Genomic DNA, 15012 nt, shown 5'->3' with positions numbered 1-15012 from the left:
GACAGTGATGAAATGATCAAACTACTGTAAGTGCATATTTGTCAATGGAGAAGGAAACTTAAAGCTTGTGGCTATATCTTAAATTTCAACACAAATGTTCAGCAGAATCCTTAAGCCCACACCAGAAAAGAAGGCTGCTTCAGTAGCCATAGGAACACTGAGTAAAGGATCCATCTAATCGCCTTGGGAATAGAAAAGAAAACATTTCAAGCAGGAAACCCACAAACTATGAGATCTGAAATAGATTTGATTGCTTCTTTCAAAACCAATAGAGACTATTAGCATCTGCTGTATTGTATGCTAATAGTATGTCCAGGACTCTTTCTTAAATTTAATAACAAATGTCCAGCAGAAACCTTAAGCCCACATCAGCTATGAAGACTGCTTCAGGATCCATGGGAACAGTAATAAAATGATCAACCTAATCATTTTGTGTAGGCAAAAGAGAGTTTGCAGGTTAGAAGCTTCCCACAAACTCTATCAGGGCAAAGTAAGTGCCTACTTGTCAATGGAGAAGGCCATTGTACCTTGAGGGATTCGAATCTGGGACTACCCGATTTTAGAGCTGGTGTTCTAACCCCTAGACCACAGAGAAGGTTTTGAAACCGGCCAGCCAAAAACTGGTCCTGTGTATTGCTGTATATGATCAAACTGTGGACAGTGATGAAATTATCAAACTACTGTAAGTGCATATTTGTCAATGGAGAAGGAAACTTAAAGCTTGTGGCTATATCTTAAATTTCAACACAAATGTTCAGCAGAATCCTTAAGCCCACACCAGAAAAGAAGGCTGCTTCAGTAGCCATAGGAACAGTGAGTAAAGGATCCATCTAATCACCTTGGGAATAGAAAAGAAAACATTTCAAGCAGGAAACCCACAAACTATGAGATCTGAAATAGATTTGATTGCTTCTTTCAAAACCAATAGAGACTATTAGCATCTGCTGTATTGTATGCTAATAGTATGTCCAGGACTCTTTCTTAAATTTAATAACAAATGTCCAGCAGAAACCTTAAGCCCACATCGGCTAAGAAGACTGCTTCAGGATCCATGGGAACAGTAATAAAATGATCAACCTAATCATTTTGTGTAGGCAAAAGAGAGTTTGCAGGTTAGAAGCTGCCCACAAACTGTATCAGGGCAAAGTAAGTGCCTACTTGTCAATGGAGAAGGCCATTGTACCTTGAGGGATTCGAACCTGGGACTACCCGATTTTAGAGCTAGTGTTCTAACCCCTAGACCACATAGAAGGTGTTGAAACCGGCCAGCCAAAAACTGGTCTTGTGTATTGCTGTATATGATCAAACTGTGGACAGTGATGAAATGATCAAACTACTGTAAGTGCCTATTTGTCAATGGAGAAGGCCACTTAAAGCTTGTGGCTATATCTTAAATTTCAACACAAATGTTCATCAGAATCCTTAAGCCCACACCAGAAAAGAAGGCTGCTTCAGTAGCCATAGGAACAGTGAGTAAAGGATCCATCTAATCGCCTTGGGAATAGATAGAAAAAAATTCAAACAGGAAACCCACAAACTATGAGATCTGAAATAGATTTGATTGCTTCTTTCAAAACCAATAGAGACTATTAGCATCTGCTGTATTGTATGCTAATAGTATGTCAAGGACTCTTTCTTAAATTTTATAACAAATGTCCAGGAGAAACGTTAAGCCCACATCAGCTATGAAGACTGCTTCAGGATCCATGGGAACAGTAATAAAATGATCAACCTAATCATTTTGTGAAGGCAAAAGAGTTTGCAGGTTAGAAGCTGCCCACAAACTGTATCAGGGCAAAGTAAGTGCCTACTTATCAAGGGAGAAGGCCATTGTACCTTGAGGGATTCGAACCTGGGACTACCCGATTTTAGAGCTGGTGTTCAAACCCCTAGACCACAGAGAAGGTGTTGAAACCGGCCAGCCAAAAACTGGTCCTGTGTATTGCTGTATATGATCAAACTGTGGACAGTGATGAAATGATCAAACTACTGTAAGTGCCTATTTGTCAATGGAGAAGAAAACTTAAAGCTTGTGGCTATATCTTAAATTTCAACACAAATGTTCAGCAGAATCCTTAAGCCCACACCAGAAAAGAAGGCTGCTTCAGTAGCCATAGGAACAGTGAGTAAAGGATCCATCTAATCGCCTTGGGAATAGAAAAGAAAACATTTCAAGCAGGAAACCCACAAACTATTAGATCTGAAATAGATTTGATTGCTACTTTCAAAACCAATAGAGACTATTAGCATCTGCTGTATTGTATGCTAATAGTATGTCCAGGACTCCTTCTTAAATTTAATAACAAATGTCCAGCAGAAACCGTAAGCCCACATCAGCTATGAAGACTGCTTCAGGATCCATGGGAACAGTAATAAAATGATCAACCTAATCATTTTGTGTAGGCAAAACAGAGTTTGCAGGTTAGAAGCTGCCCACAAACTCTATCGGGGCAAAGTAAGTGCCTAGTTGTCAATGGAGAAGGCCATTGTACCTTGAGGGATTCGAACCTGGGACTACCCGATTTTAGAGCTGGTGTTCTAAACCCTAGACCACATATAAGGTGTTGAAACCGGCCAGCCAAAAACTGGTCCTGTGTATTGCTGTATATGATCAAACTGTGGACAGTGATGAAATGATCAAACTACTGTAAGTGCATATTTGTCAATGGAGAAGGAAACTTAAAGCTTGTGGCTATATCTTAAATTTCAACACAAATGTTCAGCAGAATCCTTAAGCCCACACCAGAAAAGGAGGCTGCTTTAGTAGCCATAGGAACAGTGAGTAAAGGATCCATCTAATCGCCTTGGGAATAGAAAAGAAAACATTTCAAGCAGGAAACCCACAAACTATGAGATCTGAAATAGATTTGATTGCTTCTTTAAAAACCAATAGAGACTATTAGCATGTGCTGTATTGTATGCTAATAGTATGTCCAGGACTCTTTCTTAAATTTAATAAAAAATGTCCAGCAGAAACGTTTAGCCCACATCAGCTATGAAGACTGCTTCAGGATCCATGGGAACAGTAATAAAATGATCAACCTAATCATTTTGTGTAGGCAAAAGAGAGTTTGCAGGTTAGAAGCTGCTCACAAACTCTATCAGGGCAAAGTAAGTGCCTACTTGTCAATGGAGAAGGCCATTGTACCTTGAGGGATTCGAACCTGGGACTACCTGATTTTAGAGCTGGTGTTCTAACCCCTAGACCACAGAGAAGGTGTTGAAACCGGCCAGCCAAAAACTGGTCCTGTGTATTGCTGTATATGATCAAACTGTGGACAGTGATGAAATTATCAAACTACTGTAAGTGCATATTTGTCAATGGAGAAGGAAACTTAAAGCTTGTGGCTATATCTTAAATTTCAACACAAATGTTCAGCAGAATCCTTAAGCCCACACCAGAAAAGAAGGCTGCTTAAGTAGCCATAGGAACAGTGAGTAAAGCATCCATCTAATCACCTTGGGAATAGAAAAGAAAACATTTCAAGCAGGAAACCCACAAACTATGAGATCTGAAATAGATTTGATTGCTTCTTTCAAAACCAATAGAGACTATTAGCATCTGCTGTATTGTATGCTAATAGTATGTCCAGGACTCTTTCTTAAATTTAATAACAAATGTCCAGCAGAAACCTTAAGCCCACATCGGCTAAGAAGACTGCTTCAGGATCCATGGGAACAGTAATAAAATGATCAACCTAATCATTTTGTGTAGGCAAAAGAGAGTTTGCAGGTTAGAAGCTGCCCACAAACTGTATCAGGGCAAAGTAAGTGCCTACTTGTCAATGGAGAAGGCCATTGTACCTTGAGGGATTCGAACCTGGGACTACCCGATTTTAGAGCTAGTGTTCTAACCCCTAGACCACATAGAAGGTGTTGAAACCGGCCAGCCAAAAACTGGTCTTGTGTATTGCTGTATATGATCAAACTGTGGACAGTGATGAAATGATCAAACTACTGTAAGTGCCTATTTGTCAATGGAGAAGGCCACTTAAAGCTTGTGGCTATATCTTAAATTTCAACACAAATGTTCATCAGAATCCTTAAGCCCACACCAGAAAAGAAGGCTGCTTCAGTAGCCATAGGAACAGTGAGTAAAGGATCCATCTAATCGCCTTGGGAATAGAAAAGAAAACATTTCAAGCAGGAAACCCACAAACTATGAGATCTGAAATAGATTTGATTGCTTCTTTCAAAACCAATAGAGACTATTAGCATCTGCTGTATTGTATGCTAATAGTATGTCCAGGACTCTTTCTTAAATTTAATAACAAATGTCCAGCAGAAACCTTAAGCCCACATCAGCTATGAAGACTGCTTCAGGATCCATGGGAACAGTAATAAAATGATCAACCTAATCATTTTGTGTAGGCAAAAGAGAGTTTGCAGGTTAGAAGCTGCCCACAAACTCTATCAGGGCAAAGTAAGTGCCTACTTGTCAATGGAGAAGGCCATTGTACCTTGAGGGATTCGAACCTGGGACTACCCGATTTTAGAGCTGGTGTTCAAACCCCTAGACCACAGAGAAGGTGTTGAAACCGGCCAGCCAAAAACTGGTCCTGTGTATTGCTGTATATGATCAAACTGTGGACAGTGATGAAATGATCAAACTACTGTAAGTGCCTATTTGTCAATGGAGAAGAAAACTTAAAGCTTGTGGCTATATCTTAAATTTCAACACAAATGTTCAGCAGAATCCTTAAGCCCACACCAGAAAAGAAGGCTGCTTCAGTAGCCATAGGAACAGTGAGTAAAGGATCCATCTAATCGCCTTGGGAATAGAAAAGAAAACATTTCAAGCAGGAAACCCACAAACTATGAGATCTGAAATAGATTTAATTGCTTCTTTCAAAACCAATAGAGACTATTAGAATCTGCTGTATTGTATGCTAATAGTATGTCCAGGACTCTTTCTTAAATTTAATAACAAATGTCTAGCAGAAACGTTAAGCCCACATCAGCTATGAAGTTTGCTTCAGGATCCATGGGAACAGTAATAAAATGATCAACCTAATCATTTTGTGTAGGCAAAAGCGAGTTTGCAGGTTAGAAGCTGCCCACAAACTGTATCAGGGCAAAGTAAGTGCCTACTTGTCAATGGAGAAGGCCATTGTACCTTGAGGGATTCAAACCTGGGACAACCCAATTTTAGAGCTGGTGTTCTAACCCCTAGTCCACAGAGAAGGTGTTGAAACCGGCCAGCCAAAAACTGGTCCTGTGTATTGCTGTATATGATCAAACTGTGGACAGTGATGAAATGATCAAACTACTGTAAGTGCCTATTTGTCAATGGAGAAGGAAACTTAAAGCTTGTGGCTATATCTTAAATTTCAACACAAATGTTCAGCAGAATCCTTAAGCCCACACCAGAAAAGAAGGCTGCTTCAGTAGCCATAGGAACAGTGAGTAAAGGATCCATCTAATCGCCTTGGGAATAGAAAAGAAAAAATTTTTAAGCAGGAAACCCACAAACTATGAGATCTGAAATAGATTTGATTGCTTCTTTCAAAACCAATAGAGACTATTAGCATCTGCTGTATTGTATGCTAATAGTATGTCCAGGACTCTTTCTTAAATTTAATAACAAACGTCCAGCAGAAACCTTAAGCCCACATCAGCTATGAAGACTGCTTCAGGATCCATGGGAACAGTAATAAAATGATCAACCTACTCATTTTGTGAAGGCTAGAAACTATCATATCTAAAGAATATTTGATTGCTTCTTTCAAAACCCAAAAAGACTGTTGGCATCTGCTGTATTGTATGCTATTAGTATGTACAGGACTCTTTCTTAAATTTAATAACAAATGTCCTTCATAAACCTTAAGCCCACATCAGCTATGAAGACTGCTTCAGGAGCCATAGGAACAGTAATAAAATGACCAACCTACTACTTTTGTGAAGGCAAAAGAGAGTTTGCAGGTTAGAAGCTGCCCACAAACTCTATCACAGCAAAGTAAGTGCCTACTTGTCAATGGAGAAGGCCACTTAAAGCTTGTAGCTATATCTTAAATTTCATCACAAATGTTCAGCAGAATCCTTAAGCCCACATCAGAAAAGAAGGCTGCTTCTGTAGCCATAGGAACAGTGATTAAAGGATCAATCTACTCACTTTAGGAAGGGTTTTACAATCAGCCCTATCGGATGAGTCACAAATACATAAAAGGGGTCAGATTTAACTGTGTGAGATTAAAAGAGTTAATGATGAATGATGAGACAATGATGAGACAAACAAGTGTAATCAGCTTAAATAAATGTTTTTACAAACACAAGTAACTTAAAACAACACGCTAAAACTCAAGACTGTTAAAAGAAATGAATATAAAAACCAAACCTAAAACATTCTAAATGTCCAAGTGTGGTAAAAGTACAAGTGTTCTCCCGTGTATATACAATTTAAGTGTAATCCACAAATGTTCTGGAAGGGTAAGTCCACAATTAGAAACTCCACAACCCAAACAGTTTTTAGCTTTAGCATATGCTCTCAATGTGCCTCTGCTGCTTCCTTTTATACTAGCAGCTCAAAGAAAATAAAAGACATAAACACATAAAATTGAAAATGGAATAAAATGGAATAAAATGGCTAAGAAAACATGTGAAACCTATTTAAAACTCAAATATACATAAAACCACAATATAATGTATAAAATGAGCGGTACAACATGTTTCTTGTGTGACGGTGTCACAACCTTGTAAAGGTTGAATTTAACTGCATGACAGGTAACATCTGATCACATTGTAAAGGTTTTTAATGTAACTGCATGACAGGTAAAATCTGATGACATTGTAAGGTTGAACAAAATTGCACGACAGCTAAGATCTGCCCAGACAGCACACGTACGTCTGCCCGACGTCAGCTCAAAAGCCTACGTCAGCCTCCTTACCTGAAACATCTAATAAGTATCGGCCAGGCATCGGCCAAATCTTCAGTCAGTCAACGGTATTTCCCGCTCATCAAACTCATAAACCGGAGGCCGATGCCGCGCTTCTCTGTTGGTGCGTGCCCAGTTATCCCTCCCTTTGCAACCAACCAGAGAAAAGGCGACATCATGGGTGTATCAAGTATGTATAATAAATAAAAAACATGATAATAAGTGAAGAAAAATGGAATTCGTTAAGTAAATGTTTTAATATAATAGACAAGTAGATTAAATAGCAACGCTTTTTTGCTTTTAATGAAGGCAGGACACACAGCTGCAAAATACTGTAAGACGCAAAGCTCTATTCCATATTCCGAAGCAGGAGGTGGCAGTAATACACATACGCTGCCAGCCACCGTTCATACACAAGTAGAGAAAAGGCAACTCTGGAGAGTGAGGTAAAAAAAGGTATTGTTGGCTTATTTCACACGTACACTGATGTTTTTAGAACAGAGTTGTTCCCCTCCTTTGTGAAAAACCCAAACAATTTCGCGTCAACTCGAACACGCAAAAACCTGGTATGAAGCGCTGTCAAGAGCATGCCAAACCAACAGATGGCAATACAGTATATTCCTAAACCCTAGAAGCACTCCAGTCTCGTCTTGCCATGAGGGGAAAAAGTGCGGTTCTGCAGCTGAGAGGAGCTGACTTCGCCGATGTCAGTGGTTTTCAGGTAAGTTTTTGATAAATTCGATAAAAATCTTGTTAAGTCTGTGACCCCTAAAAGTTAGTATAAGGCACTCCGTCTACTACAGCAAAAAAGTCATTGTAACATTAGAAGTACCACGGGCGCTATTCATATTTGAGGCATTTTTGCTAAAATGCTTTTTTTATATTTAATAGAGATTAATTTGCATAATTTTTTGTTGTTATAAAATGTTTCTGTACAACAATACGTGTCAGCCAATGATAACTTGTTGTGAAAGTATGTATAGCTTGACTGACGAGATGAAACCGGTTGTCGCATCAGTAACGTTAACGTTGAGGACAGAAAGGTCCATTCTCATCTAGGTTTTTGTTACGCTATGACAAAAATATGGTAAGTTTTTACTTAAAATCAATCTAAATACCTTTCACTTATTTAGTATTGTGTTTTGTTGCTATATAAACAATGAACTTAATATTGTCATGACTCCTGGGTGATCGGTGGTTGTGTGTGGGTGTGTGTTTGTTTATTTACCTGTTGGTGACGGGTAATGTGTTCATTTGGTAATTGTTCACTGGTGGTGTCTCGTTTATGTTTCCCTTTAAATAGCACGCCGCCCTGTCTCTCGTCGTGCGCTCATTGTTTTCGGTCACAGTCTTGCTGCCTTGCCTTGTCCTGTCGGAAGTCTCTCTCTCTCTCTCTCTCTCTCTCTCTCTCTCTCTCTCTCTCTCTCTCTGTGGGCATGTGTTGAGTGAGCGAATGGAGAGTGAGAGTGAGTCGACGGTGATCGTCGTGTGTGGTCTCTTGAGAACTGACTTTTGCTCTATCTTTATATCTCTCCATTTTTCTAAATAAACTTTGTGAACTTGCATTTGACTCCAAGACTTTGTGTGACAAATATTAAGTAGCTGGCCATTGCTTGTCTGAACAGCATTTGGAAGTATTTTGAGGTAAATTTTTTAGGAAAAATATGAGGATGATTATATTCAATAACATTACAGTTTTTTTCGATTGCTAAACGACAGTGGGCACAACTGGAGCTACATGTGCAAAACTCTAACTACAGTCTGCAATACCAAAAGTCACCTGAGCTAAACTGTACATATCACCTGCAAAACTCACTTCAAGCAACACAACTCTAAACACATGACTCAAAACAGCTCAGTGCAGCCAAACACTATACACAACCCTCACTGAGATAACACACACTGTCACTCAGAACACACTGAGAAAAAAAACACTAACATCAAACACCAATACACAAAATACTTACTTCTTATCTTTACAGATTGAACAATTTCAGTGACTTCATAAAGTAATGTTTTCTTCAAATAATTATTTATTGATTGATTGATTTATCACATTATTTATTTAAATTTTTAGAACAGAACAATTCTTTAAGGTAAATGAAAATTAGCAGTTTGCTTCAATAGTCTGGAGTAATTTATGGAATTACAGTAATGAGAAAAAAAGGTAGAAACTAAAAGTACATACTGTAATGCAAACAAATAATTGAGGAGCTAATCCTGCCTCTCTATAGCATCAGGCCACTACTTGGCACCCATCTCCCTCCACGAACCCATCTTCCTTGTTCCATTTCCAAAATTAGACTTTCTGAGCTCTCTCTCTCTCTCTCTCTCTCTCTCTCTCTCTCTCTCTCTCTCTCTGTGGGCATGTGTTGAGTGAGCGAATGGAGTGGATGTGAGCGAGCGTTTGGCTGCTGCGTGAGGTACGAGTGGTTTACACTTCTCTATCTTTTCTTTTTTTTGTTTATTTTTGGTTAGTTGGTTTTTTGGTTTCTTTTTGTAGATTTATTTGACAAAGTAGGGGAGTGTTTGTAGTGTTAGACGGGGTGTCGGCTGTAGAGCGGGTATATCGGTCAGAAGACGATGAAGGGATGATGGTTTTGTGGGTGAAGACAATGAAGTGGAGAATAGAGAATGTGTTGTGGATATGGTAGACAAACTCTCTGCTAATCCTAAAAATGTGACGGAGACGGAGTCAGATGTTTGTGCGTTTAAAGCGCCACTGAATCGCAGGTTAGAACAGCGCTCTTCAGACCGGCCGGGAAAAAAAGCGGATTGCGAGTTAAGTCAGACGGACACAGAAAGTGAAATCCCTGATAGCAATAGGCTCCGGGGCGGATCCGCAACGGATCCAGACCGGAGCTGTCGGCTTCGGAGCAGATCCGTTGCAGATCCGTTCCGGAGTGATTTCTCTGAATGCAGTGTGGAGTGCAGCCTTCCGTTAAGTGCTTTTTCGAATAGGATTTATAGTTCAGATGATATTAAATCGTTCTTGAAGGTAACTAAGAATGTGAGAAAAGTTCGAATCGAGGAGCATTTTCCTGAAGTGCTGCAGTTCATTGACAAAATAAGATTGTATAGGAGTGAAGGGTGTTTTAGCCACCAGGAGACATATCGTTTGAAGAAAATACTTGCCAAGCTTAATGTTCAACCGAAGTCTTAGTTGCAATGAAAAATAAAAAGCACATTTATATGGTTTTGTGTTTGTCGAGTCTAATTAGCTTTTTTCTTTCCTTACTTATGGGAGAAATATGCATTGCCTCTCTGAATATAAATGGGGCAAGAGAAGGAAAAAAGCGGTTTCATCTTTTTGAAACAATTAGACAGAAAAAAGTTCATGTATTATTTGCTCAAGAGACTCATAGTGATGAGCAAAATATGAGTGATTGGGCAAGAGAGTTTGATGGATTGTCTATTTTAAGTCATTTGAGTAAGAAAGAGACTTATTAAATTGATGAAATGTAATGAGATTGCTGATGTATGGAAAAATTTTCATTTTGAACAAAGGCAGCATGTTCAAGATAATTTAATATCTCTAGCGAGGTTGGATAGATTGTATGGATATAAACATCAACTCAATCTTTTAAGAGGATGTTCTATTATCCCAGTTGTTTTTTCTGACCATAGCCTAGTAAAATGTGATGTGACAGTGGGCTCTGTTAAGCCAAAAAGTGCTTATTGGCACTTGAATAACAATTTGTTATGTGATACCTTTTTTAAAGGCATTTTTAAAGAGTTTTGGATTGATTTTAGACTAAAGAAATCTTCATTTCAATCTGTTCAACAGCCCAGATAGCAGACGGACTCGGCCCGAATGTGGCCTCATGATGGCACTGCTGGCGTGCTGCCGGCAACGGCATGCAACAGGTCAGCCAAGTGTGGGCCAGGTGTGGCAATGATGGCACTGGATCCATGATGGCAGATAACATTTGGGCCAGTTGTGGGTGTGAGGTATGTGGCCCAGATCATTGTAGTGATTCTGGCCCAGATCAGTTTAGTGACTGTAAGCCACATTTCAAATACTGTGATTAACAATGAATAATTATAAGAATTTAAGGATTTAATCTTAATGTTAATTTAACCTTTATTAAATAAAATGTTAGTTTTGTATTAAAAGAAGCTAATATATTTGGGCATGTTTGTCTAAATTTTAATCACATAAACATGCCTTCAGATCATGGGTCAAGATTATTTTGTTCAAATGACCCTGAACTTCCAGAAGATTTTTTTCTGAATTTAAATTTTTTGATAACGTTGCTTTGAGAAGCACAATGGATCGATTCGATTTAAACTTGCTTTTGCGCGATTTTCATTGTAGCAGGAGTTTATTCCTGCTGAAGATTTCTGACTTCAATGACTAAGTAAAACTATCATTGTGTACAATAAGATGTTACAAATACACAATATGTTTCACTGTGTTTTTGCCTGCAAAAGTGTTAAAAAAGATCAAATCATTGTGCCAGTTAACCGAGCGGCGGCCAATCAAATTGACCAATAGGCGGGGTTAACCCCAGGAGCAGCAGTTACACCGCGTCAATCAATCATAACGGACACAGATTTCAAAGGCAGCAGGATGAGAGTTAACTAGTAAGTACCTGAACTTAAATATTTAAACTTTTTCAATCATAAAAATGTTTTTGTTTAACTGTCTAACAAACGTATATAGGGATGCAAACGTTTACGTGATTCATGTGTAATGTAATGCGTTATATTGTCCGTGTGACATAGATTGATATTAAATTAACGTTAGCTGTTTTCTAAAAGGTTAAGAATTACTGTGATCATATTATAATGAAGTAATCGAACTTGGTTATCTGGTCTTCCTGATGTTAGAACATTTATTTAAAATAAATAAATATATATATATATATATACATATATATATACATACATATATATATACATATATATACGTATATATATGTATATATATGTGTATATATATGTATATATATATATATATATATATATATATATATATATATGTATATATATATATATATATATATATATATATATGTATATATATATATGTGTGTATATATATATGTATATATATATATGTGTATATATATATGTGTATATATATATATATATATATATATATATATGTATATGTATATATATATGTATATATATATATATATATATATATATATATATATATATATATATATATATATATATGTATATATATATATGTATATATATATATATATATATATATATATATATATATGTATATATATATATATATATATATATATATATATATATATATATATATATATATATGTATATATGTATATATATATATGTATATATGTATGTATATATATATATATATATATATATATATATATATTTAAAATGTATTTCTGTAATGTTTAATTTGATTTTTCTGTGAAAGTGTATCAGGTCTGTGTTCATCAAGACATGAAGACTCTGGAGTGGGACAAAAGAAGGATGATGGGGTGTATATTCCAATAGACACATTAAGGTAAATTAAATATTAAGGCTCATGTTTGCATCTTTGTGATTAAATATATTGCTCTATATGGCTAAATAGTCACATTGTGATTTCAGTGAAAGCAGATAAATACAGAGGGCTGGACAGTGGTTTCATTCGTTAGATGAGTAAGAACTGACCATAGCCTAACATTAATTTAGTTACCCGAATTGCATTGTTGAATACAAAGGACAATTATAAAAATACAAATATTTTGAATATGGAATACTGTGAAATTATTTTCTGTTAATCATCTGCTGTGTTTGCTTCAGGTAAAGAGGTGGGACAATGATGCTGACAGGACAGGAGGAGGTGACATTCAGGTTAGTGACAGTACATCAGGGCCACCATTTAATTTAATGTTAATTTGTTTGCTTCCAAAATCAATACTTGACAAATCTTTACAATTATATTTGCAAAGCTGAATTTCTCATAGGTGGATAAAGTATGACAGCAATTGTGAAGATCTTAGACGTGCAGTATATGGTTCTTCTCATAAATTGATGTTTACTCACTCCTCTTTCATTTATATTGATTTGACTTAATTTTCTTGGTAACTAATAATGGGGATATTCCCAATATAATATATTTTAAGTACATGCTTAGAACGTATCTCATTTGCTCATTTGCTTTGTATCTAAATGAAAAGTACCTCTTTAAGGTCTAAGCTATGTTTCATTTTATTTAGACATTCAGCGCAGACACTTTCATCCAAAGCAACTTGAGGAAGAAAACAAGTAGCAGTTCATCCTAAAAGGTTCATCTTCTAATTCTCTATCTAAATGTTTGTTTTAAAGTATATCATTATGCTTTTAATAACTTTATTATATGGCTTTTGCTTCATAACAATTATTGATTTGCATCTGTTTTCTTTTATATAACAGTGGGCTGCTGTAATGTTTACATCTATGGAAAGAGGAGCTGAGAAGAAAAGAGAGGCTGGAAAACAGTACTTCTTGTTGACGACAATCCTAAATAGGAACACTTTCTCATACACATAGATTATTATTAGTGTTTGATTTTTTTTCTTTTTCATTTTTATTAATTGTATTGTTTTAATTTTTCGTTTTATTTGAAATTACCCAATTTTAGATTCATGCTAATACTTTAACTGGAACTTTTATCTTTGCGTGAAGCTGGCTGTAGAGTTGGTTTCACATAACCATGAAGTTTCTAAATAACTTAACTAACTTTTAAGTTCAGTTTGGTTTAAACCCATGGTAATTCATTTCAATTTCAATTCATGCTAATATATAAATTTCAATGAAAACTTCTGTATTTGTGTATAGCTGGTAATTTGGGCACTACATTTCACACACCAATGTAACTGTCACAAAGTTTTTTTTTAATTATCAGTTTGTTCTAAACTTTTGTTTGTTTACTAAGGATGAAATTGCTTTGTAATTTAAATGGTTGGTGTTAGATTCATGCCAATAATGTATTTGAACAAACTAGTACTTTTGTTTATTGCTGGCAGTTTATACTAGAAGAGTTTTAACACATACAATGTCGTAGTGTTATTGACTTGTGTGTTATTGATTAATAAAAAGGCAAACAATTTGAAAGTAATTGTTTGTGTGATTTATTTATTAATATAGTTTGGGCAAGATTAGGCTGAGTTATGGCTCAGTTTTGGAAGTTCTGGTTAAATGCTGGTTTTAATATGGTTGACCTATGGCTGAGAACTGGTACCGATGTTAGAACCTGTTCTGGCCCAGGTTTGGGCCGATTATGAGCTATTTTCTGGCAGAGACATGGGCCAGTTATGGCCCATTTGTGGCCCTTGTCTGTAATTCAGAACTGGGCCACTGTAGGGCCGTCATTCTTCGTTGTATGTGGGCCGAGGAAAAACTGGTTGTGTGGGCCGGAGCTGGGCCGGAACAAAATTGCTATCTGGGAGTGGTGGGATTTTGCAAAAATACAAGTTAGACAGCTATGTCAATATTACACTTTTAATGTCACACGAGAAAGAAAAGGTGCAATTGAAATGTTGGAAAAAGAACTAAAAGATTTGCAAGAATTAGCTGATGTCACGGGAGAGTTGACTGCTATTAAAAGTCTTAAGGAAAAAAATAATTTTTTAAATGACCTGTTAGATGTAACTGCACAAGGAGCTCTTGTCAGGTCAAGATTTCTGAATATAGAGTTGATGGATGCACCTTCAATTTTTTTTTTTATTTAGAGAAGAAAAATGGCCAAAAAGGTTTATACACACTTTACGTTCTGAGACTGGAGATGTTTTGTCAGACCCTGTTGAAATTAGAAATAGGGCAGTTTGTTTTTATGGAAAATTATACGAGAGTGATTTAACACTTGATGAAATGCAGGATGAGAGTTTCTTTGAAAATCTGCCCCAAGTCTCTTAAGAAGTAAATGTGGAACTTAGTAAAACTGTCACTTTAGGGGAATTAAAGGAGGCACTTCAAAGTATGGAAGGTGGTAAAGTACCTGGATTAGACGCGTTACCAATCGAATTTTATAAAACATTTTGGACAGAGGTGAGACCAGATTTATTGCAAGTAATTAATGAAAGCTTGGTTAATGGTCAACTACCTTTAAGCTGTAGAAGAAGTGTTCTTACATTATTGCCAAAGAAGGGTGATTTAAATGAAATAAATAATTGAAGACCCG

General features: G+C 36.6%; 2 long non-coding RNA genes across 2 annotated transcripts; both read left to right on the top strand.

Annotated features, from left to right (window-relative positions):
- The first annotated feature begins 11353 nt into the window (after positions 1–11353).
- LOC135776994 (uncharacterized) lies at positions 11354–12505 on the top strand. The gene is made up of 3 exons (XR_010544273.1): positions 11354–11459; positions 12283–12372; positions 12442–12505. It is a non-coding gene; the product is annotated as an uncharacterized lncRNA (long non-coding RNA).
- Positions 12506–12664: 159 nt separating this feature from the next.
- On the top strand, positions 12665–13472 carry LOC135776995 (uncharacterized). The gene is made up of 3 exons (XR_010544274.2): positions 12665–12704; positions 13070–13138; positions 13266–13472. It is a non-coding gene; the product is annotated as an uncharacterized lncRNA (long non-coding RNA).
- Positions 13473–15012: the final 1540 nt, after the last annotated feature.

The sequence above is a fragment of the Paramisgurnus dabryanus genome, chromosome 18 (assembly GCF_030506205.2).
Source record: "Paramisgurnus dabryanus chromosome 18, PD_genome_1.1, whole genome shotgun sequence".
Lineage (NCBI taxonomy): Eukaryota > Metazoa > Chordata > Actinopteri > Cypriniformes > Cobitidae > Paramisgurnus > Paramisgurnus dabryanus.
Note: the sequence above shows the minus strand (reverse complement) of the source record. Positions and strands in the feature narration are given on the sequence as shown.